The sequence below is a fragment of the Etheostoma spectabile genome, unplaced genomic scaffold, assembly GCF_008692095.1.
Source record: "Etheostoma spectabile isolate EspeVRDwgs_2016 unplaced genomic scaffold, UIUC_Espe_1.0 scaffold342, whole genome shotgun sequence".
NCBI classification, from domain to species: domain Eukaryota; kingdom Metazoa; phylum Chordata; class Actinopteri; order Perciformes; family Percidae; genus Etheostoma; species Etheostoma spectabile.
Window position 1 is genome coordinate 693,303 of NW_022605589.1, and position 5,958 is coordinate 699,260.

Consider the following 5,958-nt stretch of genomic DNA (forward strand, 5'->3'; position numbering starts at 1 on the left):
TTGTTCCTTACGTTTTATTCCTCCCTGCAACCCGGCGCTCCTTCGTAGCTCCTTCAGGATTTAAGGTTGTGGCCCTCGTCAGCAGCACAGGTCCCAACACGCATCAGCTGATGCGCGTGTGTAACAATAGTCCCGGTGCCTTGTGGTAACAGTAGTACAAAACACGACCAAAGTAAATAAAACTAAAAGAAAAGTTCCGAAATTCGCAGGCCCATCGTTTGCACGATTTACACCCTAAAGAATAAAATAAAATAAAAATAAGTGCTAAAAACACACAAACACGCATACAATCAGGAGCTGCTGCAACAGGCTGCCGCACGACACAGCGCCATCTTGCAAACAGGGACTGCTCTAGCTGGTTTAAGTCCTATTTATCAGATTGATCTCAGTTTGTTCATGTTTAACGATGAATCCTCTGTGCATGCCAAAGTTTACATGGGTCCCCAAGGATCTGGCTCACTCCATCCTGTTCACTTTATATATGCTTCTTTAGGCAATATTACTCAGGAAGCACTCCATAAACTTTCATTGTTATGCAGATAATACTCAATTTATCTATCAATCAAGCCGGATGAAACTAATCAGTTTGCTAAACTTCAAATGTGCCTTCAGAGATATTAAAACCTGGATGACTGTAATTTTCTAATGTTAATCTCAGATAAAACTGAAGTTTTGCTGCTGGACCTAAGCACCTCCGTGACGCATATATCCAAGAGAATGGTATTGTCTTGAGGTCATCACCCTGGCCTCCAGCACCACTGTGAGATATCTGGCTGTTGTCTTGATTCAAGAGAACAAGTCTTAATTCCCCATTACAATTTGAAGGATCTCCGTTCTTTCACCACGTAATATTGCAAAAATCAGGAATATCCTGTCAAAAATGATGGCAGAAAACTAGTCCATGCATTTTTACTTCTAGGCTGGATTACTGCAATTCTTATTATCAGCTGCTGAAAAAGTCCATAAAGACTCTTCAGCTGATCCAAAATGCTGCAGCATGTTCTGACAAGAAGTGCCCATGACCAAGAACGAGCAAGGGTACAAGGCAGGCAAATGGGTTCCTCAGGAGGGGGCTGGCGTCTCCTAGAGATAGGGTGAGAAGCTCAGTCATCCGAGAGGCGTCAGAGTAGAGCGCTGAGGTCCTTCGCGTCAAAGAAGGACCAGCCAGAGGTTTGGACATCTGGTAAGGATGCTTCCTGGGCGTCTCCCTTGGGAGGTGTTCCGGCACGTCCAGCTGGGAGGAGGCTTCGGGGAAGACCCAGGACTAGGTAGAGAGAGGTATACTTCAACCTGACTAGGAACGCCTCGGATCCCCCATTGGAGCTGGTTGGTGGCACGGAAAAGGGAAGTTGGGGTCCCCTACTGGAGCTGCTGCTGCCCCGCGACCCAATACCGAATAAGCGGATGAAGATGGATGGATGGATGGATGGATGTTTTAAAAAAACCCATTTAAGTCAAAGGTCAATTTGAACCGAGGGATACGAAGGGCCCCGAAAGTGAAGACAATACAAGTTTAAGTAGTTTTTTTTAAGGTCTATTGAAAAGTTAGCAGGGAGCTCTCCTAACTCACGTCCTATCAGCGCATGGCCATAACTGCAAGCTGATGGTTCTATTTTAAGGTGAATTTTTCTTTCTTCATAACGTCTTCTCTTCTTGATATTGAGTAGTTTATCTCTCACTGGGTTTACTGAAGTCTACCTGCTTACCTTTAGTGTTGGACGCACCCTTCTACAATAAAAAACACTGGCTTGGAGGCTTCATCCTCCCCAACTCCACCCTCTGTCAAAAATCGTCACATCTGGGTTGCGAAAAACCAAGATACAAGCCTGTTTTGCCACAAGAGAGGCTTCAAAACTGTAGCCCACATGCTTTTTTTACAGTCTATGGTGTTCAAACTAATCAGACAACTGGACGTTTGGTCAAGTGTACTCGGATCCAGGCCCCATGTGAAAAAAACACTGATGTGTTATACGCAGATATATTGTATCCTTTTTATATATTTTAATTCCACCTGCTCCTCCTTATGTTGTTCTTCACATAAAGTATTTATAACATATCTACTCATAAATACATTAGACTGAGACACCAAGAAGTGAAATGTAGATAGTTTTACTAACAAATAATCTATTAACTAGGATTGTAGTGTTTGTAATTTTGACCCCCATGAAAATTAGATGTCACATCTCAAGGGGCTATCCTTTTAATAATTCAAAAGTTTCATCCTGTTTCGAATTGGTGTGTTTTCATCTTTAATGGAGGAATAAAAGGCCAATGAATTAAGCCCAAATGGGGATGCCAACATGCGTTTTTCTCTGCTGTTGTTGATTTGACTTACCAATGGCTCGGATACAGCATAGTGCCTTAACACGCAACAACCATGAAGGTGATACAGCCACCAGATCCTCATTCTCCGTTTCCATCCTGGACAGTGAAAGACAACGGAGAACATTACCATCTGACCACCATTTATTTATGATGTTCAGCAATTTCTTGTAATATCTTCATGTTTATTATTTATTTTTAATTTTAGCCCACGTGCCATGTGACTGTCATAGCTAATCTCATTGACCAACAGTGTTTTAGATAAGAACCACAGGACATATTCTTTTTTGGTTTACCATTTCCCAGTTACTGAACAGTGCAACCTAAATAGTTTAGCCATTAAAAAAAATAGTCCTACAAGGTAAAAACAAACACCACACCAAACCTCCTCTCAAATTACACTTTAAAGTCTCTTAAATATTTATCAGTTACTTTCCAACATAAATGATTAACTTTTTGAAATCCATATGAACCAATCTTCACATCAGATAAAATAGATCCACCATCCACATTTTCTTTAACATTTACCATTTAGCACCATCATGGGTACTCTAACCGCCAATTCCAACCAAAGAACTTTGTATCCTTGTGTTATCGTTTGCCTCCATTTTTCATGAGCTGAACTCAAGATCTAAGGCTTTTTCTATGTGCACAAAGGCTTTTCTCTCAAACATTGTTCACCAATCTGTGTTAGTGAGCACTCCTCCTTTGCCGAGATAATCCATCACTTCACAGGTGTGCATATTTCCCCAGCATGTTCCCTGGATCAGGGAGGCTCCAAAATCAGGGTAGCAGCTGTCGCCTTGGTCCCGCTCCATGTTCTGTGATGCCATGTTCACTGCTACACTGCAGTGCCCTGCTACGTCCTGCTACGTCCTCTGGCTGACCTTAATGCTGCACAGCGTCTGCTATGCCATAGAACTCTGAACTGCTACTACAAATTTTTATTTTATGCCACTCTTCATTATAACCCAACCGGCCTCAGACGACGCCTACCAAGAGCTGGCTCTGACCGGATTTCTGCCTAAAGGAAGTTTTCCTCGCCACTGTCGCACTGTTGCTTGCTCGGGAGGAGACTACTAGAACGTGTTGTCCTTGTAAATTCTGGAGTGTGGTCTATCTGTATAGTGTCTTGAGATAACTCTTGTTTGAATTGATACTATAAATAAAATTTAATTTAATGAATAGCATATCAAGATGCTGATTAGACAGCAGATATTGGACAGGTGTGCCTTAGGCTGGCCACAATAAAAGGCCAATTTAAAATGTCAGTTTTAATCACACAGCACAATGCACAGTGTGTGCAATTGGCATGCTGACTGTAGGAATGGCCACCAGAGCTGTTGCCCGTGAATTGATGTTCATGAATCTTACAAGTCTTTTTACAAAAACTCTGTTTTTGAAAAATTTCGATCTGGTTTTAGATCACGTCACAGCACACGAGTTACATAACTCATTACATAATGATATTGCCTTGTCCGTAGATGCCGGGAATCCAAATGTTTAAGTCCTTTTTAGACCTCACAGCGGCGTTTGACACATGGACCACGCAGTCCTCTCTTTCGCCTTGAGAATTGTGTAGGCATCAGAGGCTTGGCACTCAAATGGTTCAGCTCCTATCTGTCAAATAGGAGCTTTTCTGTTATGATTGGTGATCTCTCCCGTCAGTTGCTCCTCTCTCTGTGGGGTACCACAGGGATCCATTCTTGGCCCTATTCTGTTTTCTTATATATGCTGCCTATAGGGGCGATATAGGAAAAGCACAACCTATCTTTTCATTGCTATGCAGATGATTTGCAAATCTATTTGCCTATGAAAGCAAATGACAGTGGACTAAACCATAACTAACTCCTTGCTAGTTGTAACGTCCAAGGTCTCTCTTTAACCACTGCTGTGTGAATCAGCAACCACGTCTCGGGATCCCAGGAGTGGGCATCTGATTCGGTTGATAGAATTACCGTGTGAACGACAACGTCTCCATGTACTCCCTCTCTGCTGGTTCCTGATGGTTCAGATCATCTGTCTAGGTCATTCTGTCATGAGAATTTTATTTCATAAAATCCATACCAAGAAAAAGATCATGAACACAGCATCAAAATCATCCCAAAATCCAGAAAGCAAAAGAACAGGAATACCAACAACGGAACACAGGAACTTTACACAAACACCCTAAACAACACACAATGATCTGACACAAAACAAGGGCAACACAAAGACTAAATACTAGGGGTGATCCGAGTATCCGGCCTGAAATGAGTATTTGGTACGGAATAAGCACTTTTGCCGTTATTACAAGTATATACGAGTAATATGATCAATATCCGTGCTCGGAATTAAATACAACTCCTCTGGCCGCACAGCGTTCTGTGTAATCACAGCGCCCCCCCCCTCTACAACCCGCTCGGCTCTATACACACCACACAGAACATGGAGAAATGCGCTCCCTCGGCCTCTCTCTCTCTCTCTCTCTCTCTCTCTCTCTCTTCTCTCTCTCCCGCTCCGTAAGGCAGGCAGTCAATCGGGTCTGCGGATCTGTTCCGTAACGTTTAGGTTTCTTCGCTTCAGGTTTGTTTTAACTTCGGTTTATAGTACTTAGTAACCAGTATTTCTGGTGAACGTGGGTTTGTAGTATTAGTACATAGTAAACAGTAGATTTCTGGTGAACGTGGTTTCAGACATGCTGCTCGGTTTAAATGCAACTCCCGGTTGCGTCTCTGCCATCGGAGATTTTTTTTTTTTTTTTTTTACGTCAGCTGCCCCCCGCCCCTCTCTGCTGGGTTTTTTTTTACCAACGCATGCACGCGACGCACACACACACACACACACACCACCACACACTCACACTCCACCACACACAACAACACCACACACACAACACACACACGTGTGGAAATAAAAAATAAATAAAAAGAACAAAAATTAAATAATCAACTCTATCGTAAAAAATAAAAGTTTAAAAAAAATCTTGCTATTACATTTTACTCTATTGCAACCGCATGTGTTGTATTCATTGTTGCAAAACGTTCTGTATATGTAAATGTAAATGTGCTGTATTTAATGCGCTTTTCCTTTTTTAACACTGTTCAAGCGCTTTTAACATCTACAGGAACATTCACCATTCACACACAGTGGCCGGGCTGCCGTACAAGGTGCCACCTGCTCTCAGATAAACATTCATACACATTCACACTCGATGCGCGCACGGGGCAACTCGGGTTCGTGTCTTTCCTAAGGACCTTCGACACATGACGCAGGGGCGGGGATCGAACACCAACCTTCCGATTGGCAGGCTCTACCACTAGCCACAGCCGCCCCGGCTATATAGTTTGTTTGTTACCATACAAAACCATTGATCTGAAACTCGATGCTGTCATGTAAATAGTTTTAAAATCAGCAATAATATAACTATTTTTGATCAACTCATATCAATTGCATGCTTAAATACATACCGGTTAAAGCCCTCACATTTCAGAGACCTGAACCACTTCCGGTTAAATCTGACCACTTCCGGTTTAGGCTCCCCCAGTCCGCAGTACCGGATTCCGGCTATTTAAGCATGCAATTGATATGAGTTGATCAAAAATAGTTATATTTATTGCTGATTTTTAAAACTATTTACATGACAGCATCGAGTTT

General features: G+C 42.4%; 1 protein-coding gene across 3 annotated transcripts in view; it reads left to right on the plus strand.

Moving 5' to 3' along the window:
* ppm1f (protein phosphatase, Mg2+/Mn2+ dependent, 1F) overlaps window positions 1-5,958 on the plus strand; it is a 134,884-nt gene that overhangs the window by 115,919 nt on the left and 13,007 nt on the right. The gene's annotated exons all lie outside the window — the stretch shown is intronic.